Here is a 20,374-nt window from a genome sequence, read left to right as displayed (position 1 = left end):
TCTGCTTGCCCAGAGCAGACATTGCTGATCAATCATGACATCCTTTCCCACACAACCAGAATGAGGCCTCAGAATCCTCAACAACTGCCTGGAGTTGGCTCATAAAATGGTATTTCATTGGGCACTGTAGACAAGTAAAAGACCCTGAGGAGTTTTAAGACACAGCAGTAAGATGACGGGGCTTCCCAGGTGGCGCAGTGGTAAAGAATCTGCCTGCCAGTGCAGGAGATATAAGAGACACAGGGTTCGATCACTGGGTTGGGAAGACCCCTGGAGGAGGGATGGCTACCCAGTCCAGTATTCTTGCCTGGAGAATCCTGTGGACAGAGGAGCCAGTAGGCTATAGTCCATAGGGTCTCGTGATTTGGATGTGACTGAGCACACATACACAAAATAAGATGACAGTCCCCTCACTGTTCCTTAGGCTCCTCCTATACGCCCTGGGAACAGTGACAAAAATCTATCCCTTCGCAGCTCAACCTGTCCCCAGACTTGCTAAGACGGAAGTCCCAGCTCTAGGGGGCAGCCTATCAATCCTACCGATACAGTGTTGGCGATGGGCCTTGGGGAGGTCACCTGTGCCCACCTTGGGCTGCCTGCATTGAATCAGTTGGTTCTTGTGCAACCAGGACACCTGTGTTAATTTCCTAGGGTGTCATGATAAAGTACCACAGGCTGGGGGTGGGGTTTAAACAACAAGAACTTATTTTCTCTCAAGGCTGGACGTGAGAAGCCTGGGATCCAGGTGTCAACAGGGCTGGTTTCTTCTGAGGCTTCTCTTGTTGGCTTGAAGACAGCTGCCTTCTCCCCGGGTCTTCATTTCGTCTTCCCTCTGTGTCTGTGTCCTAATCTCCTCTTCTTATAAGGACCCCTTTTGTGTGTGTGTGTGTGTGCACGCTTAGTTGTGTCCGACTCTTTGCAGCCCCATACACTGTAGCCCGCCAGGCTCCTCTCTCTGTGGGATTTCCCAGGCAAGAATACTGGAGTGGGTTGCCATTTCCCACTTCAAGGGATCTTCCTGACTCAGGGATCGAACCCTCGTCTCCTACACTGAGGCAGATTCTTAAGCACTGAGCCACCTGGGACGCCCTGTAAAGACCCCAGTCATATTGAATTAGGGTCCACCCATATGGCTTCCTCTTACATTGTTACCTCTTGAAAGGCCCGCATCCCCAAATACAGTCGCATTCTGAAGTTCTGGGAGTTAAGGTCTTGAACCTATAAACTGAGGGGAGCAGGGGACACAGTTAAGTTCATAACAACATCTGAGGGAATGATGTTTGAACTTGACCCGTTTGAGAGGGTGTGGTCCAGACTGGCACAGCAGTGAGGCCCCATGCAGAGGAACAGCCTCTGTACCAAGCCCCAGGAGGGCGTGAGTGGACCTGAATCCAGACCTCCATCAATACAACAGTTGCTCAGCTTCCAAGACAGCCCTCCTGGGAATTCCCTGGTGATCCAGTGGTTAAGAATCCACACTTCCAGTGCAAGGGTGTGGGTTTGATCCCTGGTTGGGGAACTAAGATCCTGCATGCCTCACAGCATGGCCAAAAAAATAAAAATATTCTTTCCAAGATGGCCCTCCTGTTGGAAATAGTCTGCTCCTTGTATTGTTTTTAAAGATAGATTTGATATAATTTTTCAAGATTTATTTATTTATTTTTGGCTGTTCTGGGTCTTTGTTGCTGCGTGGGGGCTTTCTCCAGTTGCAGAGAGTGGGGGTTACTCTTTGTTGCGGTACACAGGCTTCTTATTGGAGTGGTTTCTCTGGTTGTGGAACACAGACTCTAGGCAGGCGGGCTTAGTTGCTCTAAGGCCTGTGGGATCTTCCTGGACCAGGAATTGAACGTGTGTCTCCTGCATTGGGAGGCTGAGTCTTAACCACTTGACCACCAGGGAAGCCCTCCCCTGTCTTATTAACTAATGCTCAGGAGAGGTGCTCCTGTCCAGTGGACCAGTGGACTGGCCACATGGACATTCTAGACTCAACTCCCTGGACGAGACCTGGACTCCATCTGTATCAACCACAAGGCAGAATTGTTTGCTGATGATCAAAGCATGTGTCTCCCGTCCCTGGGACCCAGTTAAAACATTAAAATATCCATCTCAGTGTCTATAAAAGAATGGAGAAATGTGGGCACTTTTAGCAAGCCCAGCTTCGAAAATCCTGCCTCTCCCCGGTGGCCACATCTCCAAGCGAGCAAGGACATTGTCATTAATCGATCTACATGCTCAGTGGATTCTGGTTCTCCTAAAACCTGTCTTCTTGTTCAGCAATTACTCTGATTTCTGAGAATGCTCCTTAGAAAATGTTGCACGTTGCCATTTCCTCCTCCACGGGAACTTCCAGATCCAGATATTGAACTCATGTCTCCTGTGACTCCTTCACTGTAGGCAGAATTTTTACCACCTGAGCCATGATTTAAACCATGGACCCCACCAAGCCCCAGCTCATTCTGTCTGGACAGAAGCACAAACGTCCTCTCTTTCCTTCTAGACCCAGAGAGACACGTTCACTCCCACAATGGACATCACTCGAGGCATCTTATGATTTCCTGCTTTCCACTAAAGTCATGACACAGCCGATTGTCAGCACTGCCTGTAGCCAAAGCTTTGCTGTCCAAGCTGACATGGCCTCAATCTCCTCTGCCCCAGCCCTGGAAAAATCACAGAAGGACAAACAGTAGAGGCTGTGTCTGGAAAGAAATCTGTGTTTCTAGGTCTTAGATGACTGTGTCTTTGACCGTTACTTCTCTATCACCAAAGTCCTCTTTCAATCTATTGCTCCCACATCAATCTATGTGTGTGTGCATGTGTACTCAGTCATGTCTGACTTTTTGCAACCCCATGGACTGTAGCCCACTAGGCTCCTCTGTCCATGGGATTCTCCAGGCAAGAATACTAGAGTGGGTTGCCATGCTCTCCTCCAGGGGTTCCTCCCAACCCAGGGGTTGAACCTGAGTATCTTGTGTCTCCTGCACTGACAGGTGGGTTCTTTACCACTAGCACCACCTGGGAAGCCCTCATGATCCTTATTTTTTTCTGAATTAGAGATCCCTTAAGATCCTGCATGTCCTGCTCGGAGAGGCAGGTTTGGCTCTGCCCCACGTCTTACCTGGGGAGCAAACAGCTACAAGCCCAGCCTCTCGTAGTCAACCCTCTTTTTGTCAGGCTGCCCCTCCCTGTGGTTCAGTTTATTGGGACTAAAAAGAGGAGGAACTTTCCTGGTGGTTCAGTGGTTGGGACTCCACACTCCCATTGCAGGGGGCTGCAGGTTTAATGGGCTTCCCTGGTGGCTCAGTTGGTAAAGAATCCACCTGCAAGGCAAGAGACCTGAGTTCGGATCTCTGGGTTGGGAAGATCCCCTGGAGTAGGAAATAGGAACCCATTTCAATATTCTTGCCTGGAGAATCCCCATGTACAGAGGAGCCTGGCGGGTTATAGTCCTTGGGGTCACAAAGAGCTGGACATGACTGACAGACTTTGCACAGCAGGTTCAATCCCTGGTCAGGGAACTCAGATCCCACATGCTGCGTGGCCAAAAAATAAAAATAAAATAAGAATAATTAAATGTTTTTAAAAGAAATACTTAGAAAAAGAATAATAAAAAGATGGCTGTAGGGTCTATTGATTTTGACACATCATTCACCAGTGTGTCCCCCACCATCCTGAGCTTGGGTCTCACATAAATTTCACATAAATTCTCAGGCCTCATCTGTTCACTTGACTCTGGCTTGCTGGTCTCAGAGAAGAGAAGGCATTAGTAGGGTATGAGAAGATTGCTTTGTGTTCTGCAATGAACAAGGATTCTAAACAGAGAAAGGTAATTAATAATTAATGGTCTGGACTTATCTTCTCATTTCCCACCCCCTTCGTGACTGGGATGTGAAATTCAACCAGGTGCTGAATGGCGGTCCCTGCATGGACGTGGGGACCCAGAAGATGGACAGTGTGCGGCAATGCGCTCCCTCGAAGCCGGGCTCCTCCCACCACCCAGATGGTCCGGAGTATCAGACTCCTCCAGCACCTATGGCTCCCCACCAGGAGGGAGGCGGTAACACACACTTGTGCAAAGATGCTCTCCTGTGTTCCTGCTCTGTGTAAGCGGGCAGCTCTGAGAGTTGGGGGTCACCCACCCCATTCTTGTGAGGAAGCACAGAGACCCACCCAGGCTCCCTCACTGGTCACTAGTCGGCAGAGCCCAGTTTGAGACAACCATGTCTACATCCCATCTCATCTCATGGACTCCCAGTTGGGAGGCATTCTTTACCCCAGGGGGACAGGAGAGAGATGCTTTTGCAACTGGAATTTTGCAGGAAAGGAAGGAAAAGAGGTAATGACACTAAGGACTCTCGATTCTCTTTTTTATTAATTTTTAAGTGTATGTATTTGGCTGCCCTGGGTCTTAGCGGCAGCATGAGGGATCTTTGATCTTTGTTGTGGCACGCAGGATCTTTTTGTTGTTGTCATTGCAGCATGTGGGATCTAGTTCCCTGACTAGGAATTGAACCTGGGTCCCCTGCATTGGGAGTGCAGAGTCTTAGCCACTGGACCACCAGAGAAGTCCTGAGTCTAGATTCTCTTAATAGTCACTGCCTACCTGGCCCTAGAGAATATCCTTGGCCTCTTGTCCAAAGTATTTACTGAAGCTCTTGGGCACTGACCTGTGAAGACTCTGCCATTGCAGGGTCCCACCCAGTCCACTCCTCTTCACTCACCCATCCAATGGCCACCCATGCCATCTCTTCTAGGGCTTCAGAGACATGCCCAGAGAACAAGCCGAGGTGGCAGTGAACCAAGGGAATTCTGTAGGTGGTGAAGTGTCTGCTACCCATCGGGTTGCTGGGACAAATCTCAGCAGCCTCAGATATGCAGATGATACCACTTTAATGGCAGAAAGCGAAGAGGAACTAAAGAGCCTCTTCATGAGGGTGAAAGAGGAGAGTGAAAAAGCCAGCTTAAAGCTCAATATTAAAAAAAAACTAAGATCATGAATTCTCATCCAATCCCATCACTTCATTGAAAATAGAAGGGTAAAAGGTGGAAGCAGTGACAGATTTTCTCTTCTTGGCCTCTAAAATCACTGTGAATGGTGACCGCAGCCATGAAATTAGAAGATGATTGCTTCTTGGCAAGAAAACTATGACAAACCTAGACAGCGTATTAAAAAGCAAAGACATCGCTTTGCTGACAAAGGTCTGTATAGCCAAGGATATGGTCTTTCCAGTAGTCATGTACGGATGTGAGAGCTGGACCATAAAGAAGGCTGAGCGCCGAAGAATTGATGTTTTCAAACTGTGGTACAGCAGAAGACTCTTGAGAGTCCCTTGGACAGCAAAGAGATCAAATCAGTCAATCCTAAAGGAAATCATCCTTGAATATTCATTGGAAGGATTGATGCTGAAGCTGAAGCTCCAATACTTTAGCCACCTTATGCGAATAGCTGACTCATTGGAAAATACCCTCATGGTGGGAAAGACTGAAGGCAAAAGGAAAAGTGGGCAGTAGAGGATAGGACGATTGGATGGCATCACCAATTCAATGTACATGAACTTGGGCAAACTCCGGGAGATGATGAGGGACGGGGTGCCTGGCGTGCTACAGTCCATGGGGTCACAAAGAGTCAGACATGACTTGGCAATTGAACAAAACCCATTGGATGGCTACTGCCACATGTGTAACTTCTCCAGTGTATGTTGGAGAGATCTAACTTAGTATTTACCAAGCTGGGAGCACCTCCTGCAGCCCTTGATAACCAGGCCACACAGGAGACCCTGGAGGGTCCTGAAGCCAGGCCTTGCTGACTATGCTGACCCACACCTGTCCAGGGAAATGGGCAAGTGAACTTTACCCAGCCTCCTTCTGGAGTGAAGAGGAGGTGGCTGAAAGGAACTGGAGGATTGGTGGATGGAAGCTGCAGCTCCTGTGGTCACAGATGAAGTCTTTGCCAAGCCCAAGGCTCTTGACCTCACTGTGTAGCAAAGGTTGCATGTTCTGCAGGCTTGTGGACACAGTGGGGGAAGGACAGGGTGGGATGTATGGAGAGAGTAGCATGGAAACATATGCATTACCATATGTAAAATAGATAGCCCGTGGGCATTTGCTGTATGAGGGACACAGGGAGCTTAGCCTGGTGCTCTGTGATGACCTAGAGGGGTGGGATGGGGTTGGATGGGGTTGGGGGTGGGAGGGAGGTTCAAGAGGGAGGAGACATGTGTACACTTATGGCTGATCCATGTTGATGTATGGCAGAAGCCAACACAATATTGTAAAGCAATTAAAAATAAATGTTTAAAAAAGATTGTATGTTCTAACTCACAGTCTACTTCTTTAAGCAGCACTTGCCTCTCAAGAGCAAAATCAAATACCTCCAGAGGTTGGGCAGGAGACGTGATGACTGAGGGAGGCTGGGTCCAAGATGATAGGGAGTGGTGAGGACTATGGAAAATGAGACTCAGGAGCAGTCTGAAGGAGACACTGACGGGGGACTTCCCTGGTGGTCCAGTGGTTAGAATCTGCCTTGCAATGCAGGGGACAAAACTAAGATCCCTTACTCCATGGAGCAACTAAGTGTGCACATGGCAAAGACCGAGCCTATAAGGAAAGATCTCGCATGACACAGTGAAGATTCTGCATGCCACAATTAAGACTCAAGGCAGCCAAATAAATATATTTTTTAAAAAGGTGGGGGACACTGGCAACTTAGCTCTGACTACATGTTTGCAAGTTAAGAATCTGCCTGCCAATGCAGGAGCCTCAGGAGACATGGGTTGGATCCCTAGGTCGAGAAGATCCCCTGAAGGCAGGCATGGTTACCCACTCCGATATTCTTGCCTGGAGAATCCCCATGGACAGAGGAGCATGGTGGGCTATAGTCCATGGGGTCGAAAAGAGTCAGACACAACTGAACAGCTGAGCACGAATCCACACATTGCAAGGCAGAAATATAGGTTTAGGGCAGCAGATCTGACAATCTTCCAAAAACAGAGATTCTGAATCTTATGTAAAATCTCCCAATGGCCAATTCTTTAAAATTAAAATGAAAGTAAACGCATAGCCATGTTGCAGCCCGAGCATAGCATCCGTGTGTGCTCGTCTCCTGCATTGGCAGGCAGATTCTTTACCAACGAGCCACTTGGGAAGCCCTTGAGCGTAACGTGTTTTTGCCCAAGTCTACCAGAGGATGCTATTGTGACCTTGGACTTGGACACTATCTGGCACTGTCTCATGGAGTGGAATATGAGGCCTGATTTAGAAAACAGACCATTCAGAGCTGTTCTGGAGAGGAGCAGCCAGACGGACCATAGCTTGGCAGCCCTACGCTGCCCCAGGGTATCAGCCCTGAGATCTTCTATTATTGACAGATGATTCTTGCCTAGGCTCACAGGAGCCCCTGGTGGCCCAAGGGAGCCTCTGCAGTTTCAAACTTGCCACCAAATCCCTGAAAACACCCATGCCTAGTCACTCAGTTGTATCTGATTCTTTGTGACCCCAAGGATTGTAGCCTGCCAGGCTCTTCTGTCCATGGGATTTCCCAGGCAAGAATACTGGAGTTGCCGTGCCCTCCTCCAGGGGATCTACCCAACACAGGGATCAAAGCTGTGTCTCCTGGATTGGCAGACGGATTCTTTGCTGTGTGAGCCAACAGGGAAGCCCCCTGAAAACACAGTGAAGGGCATCTGGAGAGAAGGAGCTCCTTTCAGGACCCGTCCATCTCTCCTGTCTCTCAACAGAGCCAGTTACTTGGAGTGACCGTGATGCAGTCATAATGCAGCACCTGTCTCTCTTTAGGGTGTCCCCAAGTCTTCTCAACCTATGTCACACATAACGGGCCAAAATACTGGAGTGGGTAGCCTTTCCCTTCTCCAGGGGATCTGTGTGATACCTAAGGAACCAGTTTCTTTATTTCTAAAGCAGCTGCTAAGCTGCTAAGTCACTTCAGTTGTGTCTGACCTGTGCGACCCCATAGATGGCAGCCCACCAGGCTCCCCCGTCCCTGGGATTATCCAGGCAAGAACACTGGAGTGGGTTGCCATTTCCTTCTCCAATGCATGAAAATGAAAAGTGAAAGTGAAGTCGCTCTGTTGTATCCGACTCTTAGCGACCCCATGGACTGCACCTACCAGGCTCCTCCGCCCATGGGATTTTCCAGGCAAGAGTACTGGAATGGGGTGCCATTGCCTTGAGGTACCATAATTCTCCCTCACTTCCGAGACCTTGACCAGGGGACAGTGCGTGAGCACTAAGTCTTTCTGACATAGCAGCTGGTACTGGCCAAATTCCAGCACTTCTCCCTGTAGGGCTGGTCTCCCAGGGGCCTGTTAGGAAGCAGAACCAAAAGGAGCAGAAAGTCAGGTTTCTCTTGTGGACTTGCCTACATCCCAGGATGTCCGGTTGACTTCGGAATCACGATGCTGGCTGCTAGAAAGAAAATAACATCCGTCATTAAGGGCTCCTTGAGCATTTACATGCTTGTTTTATTTTCCCTTAAATGTGACAGTTGCCACTGATTTTTATATCTTGTACAAAGTGCTGCCAATAAACAGATGTATTTTTAAAGAGCTCCCATCAGTGAATCAGTGAGATAAATTAGCTTCTAAAATCCTTCTCCCCTTAACAGATGTCTGGAAAGTCCTCAGGACTTCCAGAAGGGAGCCTTCATGGAGAGACGTCTCACTTTACCAGGTGATCAGGAACTGATTCTGCTGCAGAGAGCGTGGCATGATGTGTTCAGAGCTTCATCGCAGCTTCACGGGTGTCAGTATTGCATGCCAGTCCAGTAAGAAATCAACAGGAGCCACATAGATGGCTTGGCCAGGCCATTTCAGGCTGGGAAAGCTCCCACACAAGACAGTGGTGTGGAATCCACTTTGGGGAAGTGGGGTGTCCAGGCTGCTCAGGGGCCACAAGACAGGAAAGCACATGGGAAGAGATGGAGAGTGGGAAACGGTGTCTGGCGCTGACCAGGCTTTGGAAACAGGCTAACCAGTGTTTGCTTAAGGAAGCAGGGACTTCCTTGGCGGTCCAAGGGTTAAGACTCCACCTTCCAATGCAGAGAGTGTGGGCTCAACCCCTGCTCAGGAAACTAAGATCGCACATGGAGCAGTGCAGCTCCATCGCTCCGTCATGTCCGACTCATTGCGACCCTATCCATGAACTACAGCACACCAGGCTTCCCTGTCCAGCACCAATTCCAGGAGCTTGTTCAACTCATGTTCACTGAGTTGGTGATGCCATCCAACTTTCTCATCCTCTGTCGTCCCCTTCTCCTCCTGCCTTTGATCTTTCCCAGCATTAGTGTCTTTTCCAGTGAGTCACTACTTCACATCAGTTGGCCAAAGTATTGAAGTTTCAGCTTCAGCATCAGTCCTTCCAATGACTATTCAGGACTGATTTCCTTTAGGATGAACTGGCTGAATCTCCTTGCAGTCCAAGGGACTCTCAAGAGTCTTCTCCAACACCACAGTTCAAAAGCATCAATTCTTCAGTGCTCAGCTTTCTTTATAGTCCAACTCTCACATCCATACATAACTACTGGAAAAACCATGCTTTGACTAGATGGATCTTCATTGGCAAAGTAATGTCTCTGCTTTTTAATATGTTGTCTAGGTTGGTCATAATTTTTCTTCCAAGGAGCAAGCATCTTTTAATTTCATGGCTGCAGTCACATTCTGCAGTGATTTTGGAGCCCCCAAAAAACAAAGTCAGCCACAGTTTCCATTGTTTCCCCATCTATTTGCCATGAAGTGATGGGATCAGATGCCATGACCTTAGTTTTCTGAATGTTGAGTTTTAAGCCAACTTTTTCACTCTCCTCTTTCACTTTCATCAAGAGGCTCTTTAGTTCTTCTTCGTTTTCTGCCATAGGGTGGTGTCATCTGCATATCTGAGGTTATTGATATTTCTCTCGGCAACCTTGATTCCAGTTTGTGCTTCATCCAGCCCAGCGTATCTCATGATGTACTCTGCATATAAGTTAAATAAGCAGGGTGACAATATATAGCCTTGACATACTCCTTTTCCAATTTGGAACCAGTCTGTTGTTCCATGTCCAGTTCTACTGTTGCTTCTTGACCTGCATACAGATTTCTCAGGAGGCAGGTAAGGTCATCTGGTATTCCCATCTTTCAGAATTTTCCACAATTTGTTGTGATCTACACAGTCAAAGGCTTTGGCATAGTCAGTAAAGCAGAAGTAGGTGTTTTTCTGGTATTCTCTTGCTTTTCGATGATCCAACAGATGTTGGCAGTTTGATCTCTGGTTCCTCTGCCTTTTCTAAATCCAGCTTGAACATCTGGAAGTTCATGGTTCATGTACTGTTGAAGCCTGGCTTGGAGAATTTTGAGCATTACCTTGCTAGCATGTGAGATGAGTGCAATTGTATGGTAGTTTGAGCATTCTTTGGCATTGCCTTTCTTTGGGATTGGAATGAAAATTGACCTTTTCCAGTCCTGTGGCAGCTGCTGAGTTTTCCAAAGTTGCTGGCATATTGAGTGCAACACTTTCACAGCATCATCTTTTATGATTTGAAATAGATCAACTGGAATTCCATCACCTCCACTAGCTTTGTTCGTAGTGATGTTTTCTAAGGCCCACTTGACTTCTCATTCCAGATGTCTGGCTCTAGGTGAGTGAACACACCATCCTGGTTATCTGGGTCATGAAGATCTTTTTGTATAGTTCTTCTGTGTATTCTTGCCACCTCTTCTTAATATCTTCTGCTTCTGTTCGGTCCATACCATTTCTGTCCTTTATTGAGCCCATCTTTGCATGAAATATTGCCTTGATATGTCTGATTTTCTTGAAGAGATCTCTAGTCTTTCCCATTCTATTGTTTTCCTCTATTTCTTTGCATTGATTGCTGAGGAAGGCTTTCTTATCTCTCCTTGCTATTCTTTGAAACTCTGCATTCAAATGAGTATATCTTTCCTTCTCTCTTTTGCCTTTAGCTTCTCTTCTTTTGTTAGCTATTTGTAAGGTCTCCTCAGACAACCATTTTGCCTTTTTGTATCTCTTTTTCTTGGGGATGGTCTTGATCACTGCCTCCTGTAGAGGGTCACAAACCTCTGTCCATAGTTCTTCAGGCACTCTATCAGATCAGATATCAGCACGTTGGTACAGGGTGTGGTCAAAAATTAAAAAAAAAAAGACTCAGAAGCCTGTCATGACCACCATAAACACATGAAAGCCAATACAGTGGAGTCTAAAGATCAAGTCAGTCAAGCCATGGTTTGAATCTTGCCACTTTATAGCCAGGGAAACCTTGTTATGAGTGGCTTCTTTATACACAAATCATTGTGGACCATGGAAATCCACTCCAGTAATTCAAACTGAATGTGTTTCCATCTGAGCTTCTTCTTGGCCTGATCCCCCAAATGCTGCTGATTCTCAAAGACCTTAGACTGGAGGGGACATGAGGCCAGGGGTAGGGAGTTGGAGTAGAAAGAGGCAGTGTTCTTTTTTTTAAAAAAAAAAAAAACAAGTTTATGTATTTATCTATTTATTTATTTGGGTCTGCATGTGTGTGTGCTAAGTCACTCAATCATGTTTTTTCACCCACCTGGGAAGGCCCAAAAGGGTTATGCTCCAGTGAGGCTCAAACTCACAACCTTGGCATTGCTCTGCATGTGCTACCGTATAAGTACCATGTACTAACCTATTGTGCCACTGGAGCTCCTAGTTGTGCTCAAACTGGTCATGAGCATAGTGCCCTCATGAATGAAATTAGCATCCTTATCATAGAGACCCCAGAGAGTTCCCTGGCCCCTTCCACCCTGTGAGGACACAGTGGGAAGTCTGCAACGTGACAAAGGGCCCTTACTTGTCCATGCGGGTACCCCAGTCTCCGTCTTCCAGCCTCCAGAAGTGTGAGAAATACGTTTGTGTTGTTTACACGCCACCCAGTCTGCAGGGTTTTGTCATAGCAGCCAGAACAGACTGAGGCCTCAGCCAAAGATAAGTCCATATAGACAGCTGGTTGAGGAATGTTATATAGTATTCGCTATGAACCAGACATGTTTCTTTCTTTTTTTTAAATAATTAATTAACTTTGTTGCTCCAGTCTTAGTTGTAGCACAGGGGAAATTTAGTTGTGGCGTGTGGGCTCTAGTTCCCACACCAGGGATTGAATCTGTGCCCCCTGCTTTGGGAACACGGAGTCTTAGCCACTGGACCACCAGGGAAGTCCCCAGATGCTTTTCTAAGTGCTTTGTGTATATATTAATTCTTCTTAGTTCTCATCAGCACCCCTTTGGGTAATTACTTCTGCTGTTCCCATTTTGCAGATGAGCAAACTGAGGCTCAGAAGGGTTCAATAGTTTGCTCCAGGCCATCATCATGAGGGGACAGAGATAGGTTCAAGCCTGTGGGAAGAGGAAGGTGTTGGCAGAGTGGTGCTGCGATGTTGGGGGGGCTGGGGGGTGGGTGGAGGGCTATCTAACCACTGAACTATACCAGGGCACCTCTCTGTGGCCAGGAGCAACAAACCAGGACATCCCAGGGAGGACGTCCAACTGGCTAGATGGGCCCTCAGGACAAAGGTCGAGCTGGAACTAGAAACAGGGACTTGGTTTCCCCTGCAGCCTTCCAGAGTGACGTGATGCCACGCACCCCCACTGCTCCCCACCAGACAAGCTTACAACTAGGTTATGCAGATGAACACAAGTTGGGGCAAGCTCATTCTGAGATGCTGAGCTGAAGAGGTCAGTCAGGCTGGCCAGTTCCTCTCCCTGGGAAACACATGTGCATGCAACATGGCCAAAAGATTGGGGGGTGGGGGGTAGCCTCTGTCCTGAATCTCTTCTCTAACTCACATTGAAATGCACTTCAGATACCCAGAGAGAGAGAGAGCCATTCTCTAGGTTTCTGCTACTCAGGTGTCTTACCGAGTCCCTGGAGGCACTGGGGTAACCCAACAGGACACCCTAAATGGAGGAACACAGGAGCCTGTACACTGGTTCTCCTGCTTGACTAGATGAAGCTTCTCCTGCCTCATCATCTCCCCCAGACTCCACAGGGAAGAACAAACAGCTGAGGGGCAGGGGAAGGGGACGGACTCTGGTTGAAGAGCACAGAGAGGCCATGCAACCTGACCAAGGTCACACAGCTATCAACAAGCAGAGCCATTACTCAAACTCCACGGGGATTACCCTTCAGCCTGCTGCTCTTTGCAGCTCACTGTCCCTGCCTCACTGAAGAAGGCCACAGCCAAGCAGCAGCCTTGTGTTCAGAGCTGACCTGGGGTATCCGGAACACTGTGGGGTATTGGGGAGTAGACCCGTGAAGCTGCAGTTGTGAAGAGAGGGGCATTAAAAATTTTTTAATTTATTTATTTTTGGCTGTGCTGGGTCTCTGTTGTTGCACCAGCTTTTCTCTAGTGTTGGAGAGCCATGGCTGTTCGCTAGGTGTGGTGCCCAGGCTTCTCATCGTGATGGCTACTGTTGCTGCAGAACATGGGCTCTAGAGTGTGGGCTCAGTAGTTGTGGCACCATGGGCTTAGTTACTACTCCAAGGCACATAGGATCTTCCCGGATCAAGGATCAAACCTGAGTCCCCTGCCTTGGCAGGTGGATTCTTTACTACTGAGCCATCAGGGGAGTCCGAGAGGGACATTTTGACAGAGGCAATATGACACAGACAAAGCATAGAGTCCTCATTTTGACTTCTAGATGTTGTGCATAATAATAGGTAGCCCATCTTGCTCTGCCCTCTACCCAGCTTCTGCCCAGACTCGCACCCACCCCTGACCCCCATCACCCTCCTCATTTAGCACATTGCCTGTTGTTTGTGATTTCTTTTCCAAGTTTCATCCAAGTGCCCCCGGGTCAGAGGGTCAGCCTCCAAAAGGTCAAGTTGCCATATTCAATCCTTGTCACCACCCCACCCCACCAAGAAGTCTGCAAATGCATTGAAGGAAGAAGGCTGGTGCTCCTTGCTTTCTGGCTTCCACATGGTGCCCTGCGCACAAGGATGGAATCCCCCACAACAACCTGCCTGTTTTCCTGGTGAGGATGCCAGGGCTCAGTGACTTGCTCAAGGTCATTTGGACTTTCCATAGCAGTTTGCTCCCACTCTGAAGGATGCCCTCGGGGGCATCATCTGTGCTCACAAACATCTTCACATGTGCAGAGGAGTCTTGCAGCTCCGATGCACACAGCCACTGTGGCTGCCTGCCTTGAAGGGGCCGTCAGTTTCAGGGAGATTAATTACTCCCGGGGACAGCCAAGTCAGTGTCCTGCAGCGTGCCTCTGCTGGTCTGAGTCATTTTGGAGACACTGGCTTGTGCGGCTCCCCTGAACCCCTCGTATCAGCAGGTGCAGCCAGCCCTCTGATCCAGCCTAGGTCACTCAGTCACTGTGAGATATTCCCTTGTCAGAGGACACCAGGTGATCGGCCGTGTGGTCGTCTGTGTCCCGGGGAACCCAGCGCTGAGAGCAGGTGTGCAGGCTGAAGGATGGGATCCGGTTTACTCGGGCAGTCAGCGTGGGACACGGACACCTGTGGAGTGTATATGTGCTCAGTCACTTCAGTCATGTCTGATTCTTTGTGACCCCATGGACTATAGCCCACCAGGCTCCTCTGTCCATGGGATTCTCCAGGCAAGAGTACTGGAGTGGGTTGCCATTCCGTCCTCCAGGGCATCTTCCCGACCCAGGGATCGAACCAGTATCCCTACATTTTCTGCATTGGCAGGTGGGTTCTTTACCACTAGCACCATCTAGGAAGCCCTGCGACATCTATGGAGGGAAACCATCAAAAATAAGAACAACAGTGACTGTTTTCATAACATGTTTACTCTCTGTTGGACACTCCACTTAGCACTTTTGACATATATCCTCATTTATTCTTCTCAGAGATCCAGTGAGATTTGTGGGCTATCATTATCCCCCATTTAAAGATAAGAAGATTGATGCTTGAAGAAGTTACATTACTTGTCCAGGGTTACCTCGCCGGCAAGCCAGGTGGCCAGAATCTGAGTCTGGACATCTTGTTCTAGGACCTGAACTTGTAACCACTTCTCTCCCCTCCTAAGAAAGGAACTTCCTACAAGTGTCTGCTGTTTTCCTAAGAAAAAGCCTTTCCTAAGAAAGGGCTTTGAGATTTTAACTACAGTGGTGAGAATTAACCAGAGAAGGCAATGGCACCCCACTCCAGTACTCTTGCCTGGAAAATCCCATGGGCGGAGGAGCCTGGTAGGCTGCAGTCCATGGGGTCGCTAAGAGTCGGACACGACTGAGCAGCTTCACTTTCACTTTTCACTTTCATGCATTGGAGAAGGAAATGGCAACCCACTCCAGTGCTCTTGCCTGGAGAATCCCAGGGACGGGGAAGCCTGGTGGGCTGCCGTCTATGGGGTCGCACAGAGTTGGACACAACTGAAGCGACTTAGTAGCAGCAGTAGCAGGTGAGAATTAACAGCGGAAACGGCTCAATATACCTGAGTCAGCCTGATTATTTATGAAAAGGACCCCCTGCTGAGGCTTTGGGTGGGGAGGGGGAGAGGAAGACTGAGCAGAGCTGGTTGTATCACTTCCCTCAGGGACTCACTGCTCATCCATGTCGTGCAACCCAATTTCATTATGAGGAGATAAAAGCCCGATTCTCTCCCTTTATTTTTTTTTTAAACAGATTTATTTATACTTATTTTTGGCTGTGCTGGACCTTTATCGCTGCACAGGCTTTCTCTAGTTGCAGGGGCTACTCTCTAGTTGCAGCGTGAGGGCTTCTCACTGCAATCGTTTCTCTTGTTTCGGAGCACAGGCCCAGTAGTTGCAGTAGCTGCTCCTTGGCGTGTGGAATCTACCCAGACCAGGGATCAGATCTGTGTGTCCTGCATTGGCGGCAGATTCTTTACCACTGAGCCACCAGGGAAGCTCTGATTCTCTTCCTTTAAAAGAAAAATCTGTTAAAGGCTCTTTGCCAGTGTTGAAAAGGTAAATAATTACATAAGGACGCAAATGAAATGGCACTCAGATTAGAAATGTAGGTTCAATTTCCTAAACATCTCTTTGGCTACTGGTCTGTTATAAGACAATTAAATCGCTCCAAATGAGTGAGATTTGTAAATGAGTTCTCTGTGCTTCAGGAAAAGAAGGGAGGAACAGAAAAGCCAAGCGTTTTCCCTTTTTCACTGACCCCTTTGTCCACACTTTGCTTGTCCTCACTGCCACTGCCCTGGTTCACAATCCTCACCATCGCTCCGCTTGTTGACAGCATGTCTTTAGGTGTTCAGTGTTCCAGGCAAACCGCACCCCATTCTAGCCTGGCTGTCCCCATGCCCACCCTTCAAACATAGGAAGGTAGGAACTCCTCAGAGTCACTGTGGATCCTCACTTCCAATCCCACTCTGGTCCCAGAAGCATCGCACCATCTACGTGCCCAAGACTGGGACATAATCTCATGAACCTGCTTAGCTCAGTAACCAAAGCAGTCCATTATTATTGCTTTAACAACAACCGTGAATGGAAACCGTGTTCCAAAATAGAAACTCTGTACAGGTATTGACCATGGCTGCTCTCAGTGTGCACAGACCCTTCCGTGGTTGCAAGAAGGGAAGTATTTTTACCAAGTTAATGGGATTTTCTCTTTCACCTTCACCTGATTCATCCTGGACAACAATCTGCTGGGGAAGAGATTAGAATGCTACTGGCGGGATGCAGAAAGGAAGGCCACACTCATATTCAGTTCCTGACACAATCAAAAATATGATTATGCAGCAGAATAATAGCCTTGCAAGCCAGGCTATTTTCCTGAGAAGAAAATTTCCAAACTCCCTTATTTTCTTCTTTATTTAGTGTCTCACAAACCAATTTAGAGGACTTGGCTCATAAATTTCTCCTGTGGTTTAGAGCCTTGTCCATATTCTTAATGAGATATTAGCTGCATTCAAGAAGGAGAATTAGACCCAGAGGAAGTAAAATTAAAAAAAAAAAAAAAAGAAGGCAGGACAAAAAAATGGCAGACAAAATGGGAAAGAGAGATTGAAGGTGATGAGATGTATCTCCCAACTTCTCTTCTCACTTGGACTTGGAGGGGCAAGGTGCATTAGACAGGTTGAGGGCTGACTGAGGACTGGGGGTCCCCAACCCTTTAGGACAGTGGGATGGACACAGAAAAGTAGTGATGGACTTCAAAGTAGCGTTAAACTCGATATTAATAGCAAGAAGGCAACCAGAAAATCTCTAAATGCTTGGAAAGTAAGCAACACACTTTTAAATACCTATATGTCCAAGAAGGAATTGCGGTGTAGATTTAAAAATATTTTGAGGACTTCTCTGGTAGTACAGTAAATAGGAATCCATCTGCCAATGCAGGGGACATGGGTTTGATTCTTGGTCTAGGAACATCCCACATGTCTCAAAGCAGCTAAGCCGGTGCAGCACAGCTACTGAGCTTATGCTCTGGAATCCAGGAGCTACAACTACTGAAGTCCATGTGCCCTAGAGCCTGTGCTCCTCACAAGAGAAGCTACCATGATAAGAAGTCCTCACACCACAATGAGGAGCAGCTCAGGCTGTCCACAACTCGAGAAAGCCTGCGTGTAGCAGCAAAGATCCAGCACTGCAGAAATAGATAGATAAATCTCTAAGTAAATACAAACTTAAAAAAATGTTTTGAGCTTGTGGGTTACAGCTAAGCACTACTTATGGGAAAATGTATAGCCCTAAACGCACAGGTTGGAAAAGAAGAAAGGCCCAGCATCAGTGATACATGCTTCCAGCTGAAGGAGGTGGAAGATGAATGGCAATGTCAAAGGAAGGATGTAGGAAAGTCAAGGTAGATCTCAGTTATAGGTAGCAAGCACGCATCCAAACCATCAAACCCAAACACGCATTTTGAAGGGATTCATAGATGGATAAACTGGTAAAGAAACAGAAAGAAAACGCTCATTACTGATAACAAGGATGAATGTGGAATCTAGAAAAATAGTATAGATGATCTTATTTGCAAAGCAGAAATAGAGACACAGACATTGAAAACGTATGGATACTAAGGGTGGCCGGGAGTGGGTGGGATGAACTGGGAGATTGGGAATGATATTATTGACTGATACTACTGACCCATCATATCAGTACTACTGACCCATCATATGAATACTGCTGACCCGTAGTATCAATACACACTATGTATATAATACATATGTATATATACACACATATATATGTATATAATAGATATGTATATATACACATATATATGTATACATGTATTCCCAACCCAGGGATCGAACCCAGGTCTCCCACATTGCAAGCGGATTCTTTACCAGCTGAGCCACAAGGGAAGCCCTGCATTTTTATACTACGTATAAAATAGATAACTAATGAGAACCTAGTGTATAGCACAGGGAACTCTTCTCAGTGCTCTGTGGTGACCTAAATGGGAAGGAGCTCCAAAAAAGAGGGAGTGTATGTATTTGTGTGATTGATTCACTCTGCTGAGTAGCAGAAAGTAACACAACATTGTAAAGCAACTCCAATACACATTAGTTAAAAACAGGGCGGGGTGGGATTGAAGGGCTGCATTACTATAGATCCTACAGATATTACAGAATAGTAAGAGAGGGGTATAAACAAACAACTTGTGGTCAGTTTAACAATTTGGATGAAGTGGACTTGTTTAAAAACACAGCTTACTGAATGTAGTGGTCCCAGTGAGGTGGCTGTGGAGTTTGGCTTTTTCCAGCTCCTTGGGTTTTGTGTGTCCTTGGAGCTAGTGCTGAGGCTCACCACCCTCTTCCGGAGCTGCACAGCCGTCAGGTGGATGGAGTAGAGAAGAGGGCTCAGAGATTCTTCAGCCTAGGCAAGCTGGTGAGAAGCTATGTCAACCAAAGCACTGAAACACCAGCCTCAAGTTACCAAGCCAACAGCTTGAACAGAGAAGAGCTGGGGGTCACAGAAACCAGGATGGCCAGGAGACAAGAATCCACACCCTCTACCTCCCTGGAACCCAGGTACCACCTTCTGTGTGTGCTCATTAGCTCAGTCCTGTCCAACTCTTTTGCAACCCCATGGACTACAATCTGCCAGACTCCTCTCTCTGTGGGATTCTCCAGGCAAGAATACTGGAGTGGGTTACCATTTCCTCTTCCAGGAGAATCTTCCTGACCCACTGATTGAACCTGCATCTCCTATATTGGCAGGTGGATTCTTTACCACTGAACCACCTGGGAATCCCAGTATATAAAGTGAGCAATGATTTATTCAATTCATTAATGAAGGGGCTATCAGGCTGGTAAGGCTGACTCCAAGATAATTGGAAAAAGTAAATTGTTCCAAGTCCCTGAAAGCAAGACTGCTTGAACACAATTGCTGATTTACAGGCAAAATTTCTAACATGCTACAGAGCAATAAACTGTAACCTTTGGGGTGATTTTTCTTCCAGGCAAAATTCTTTGCCTTGCTACCAGGCAAGAATCATCTGCATTGCTATCAGTTTTCCACAAGTTACATCCACTCTTCAGATCTGTAAAATAGTCTAATCAATAATAGTAAGGAGTGGACCCAACAGAGGCCCACTGGCTGAGGTGGTGCTCCTGGCTTCCCACTGCCTGTGCACAATGGGCAGGGCACCCAGACATCACTAAACATCCTGGGGTGTAACATGTGAGAGGGGCAAGAACCCAGGGGTGGGAGGAAGTAAGACCATGGAGGACGACCTGAGCATCACCAACACAATGGTAATGAATTTGAACAAACGCCAGGAGATAGTGAAGGGCAGGAGAGCCTGGCATGCTGCAGTCCATGGGGTCGCAAAGAGTTGGACACGACTGAGCGACTGAACAACATCAGTAACAACAGATCATTGAAGTCAGCCTCCGTGTGAAGCAGGCAGTTGAATGACAGATAAAGAATGAATAAAGGAAACCAAAAAGCTGAAGTAGAAGACTGTGATATTTACAGTGGAAGACTGTGATATTGTTGATGAGTCAGTGCCCCGACTGCTCGCCAAGGTGGGTGCCTGTGAAGGACATTCCATCTGCTGTAGGAAACACAGGGACATTTTTTTTGCATGTCAAGTTTACTGTGTTTGATTTGTTTCTCTTTGTAACATTAAGGAAGGAGCTGGAATTCAAGATTTGGGGGAAGCACGAAGGAGATTATGTATTTCACGGAACAGAGGTAAAATTTAAATAGAATGTGCTATGCTCACTCAATAAAACTCAGTAAACCATGATCCCCAGAAATAAGATACGAAGACTAGACTGGTTAATAGACAAAAGAGCAAAGATATGGGTGAAAGTGAAAGTGTTAGTCACTCAGTTGTGTCTCTTTGCGACCCCATGGGCTGTAGCCCGCCAGGCTGTTCTGACCATGGGATTTTTCAGGCAAGAATACTGGAATGGGTAGCCATTCCCTTCTCCAGGGGATCTTCCCAA

The 20,374-nt window shown here is 47.3% G+C and overlaps 1 protein-coding gene and 1 non-coding gene across 5 annotated transcripts in view; one reads left to right on the top strand and one right to left on the bottom strand.

Moving 5' to 3' along the window:
* The window catches only part of CTXND1 (cortexin domain containing 1), a 116,781-nt gene that overhangs the window by 72,690 nt on the left and 23,717 nt on the right, over positions 1 to 20,374 (top strand). The window lies entirely within an intron of this gene.
* TRNAG-CCC (transfer RNA glycine (anticodon CCC)) lies at positions 4,490 to 4,562 on the bottom strand. The gene has a single exon. It is a non-coding gene; the product is annotated as a tRNA-Gly (tRNA).

This window comes from Bos javanicus, chromosome 21 (assembly GCF_032452875.1).
Source record: "Bos javanicus breed banteng chromosome 21, ARS-OSU_banteng_1.0, whole genome shotgun sequence".
In the NCBI taxonomy this organism is placed as follows: domain Eukaryota; kingdom Metazoa; phylum Chordata; class Mammalia; order Artiodactyla; family Bovidae; genus Bos; species Bos javanicus.
This window is presented reverse-complemented; position numbering and strand designations above follow the sequence as displayed.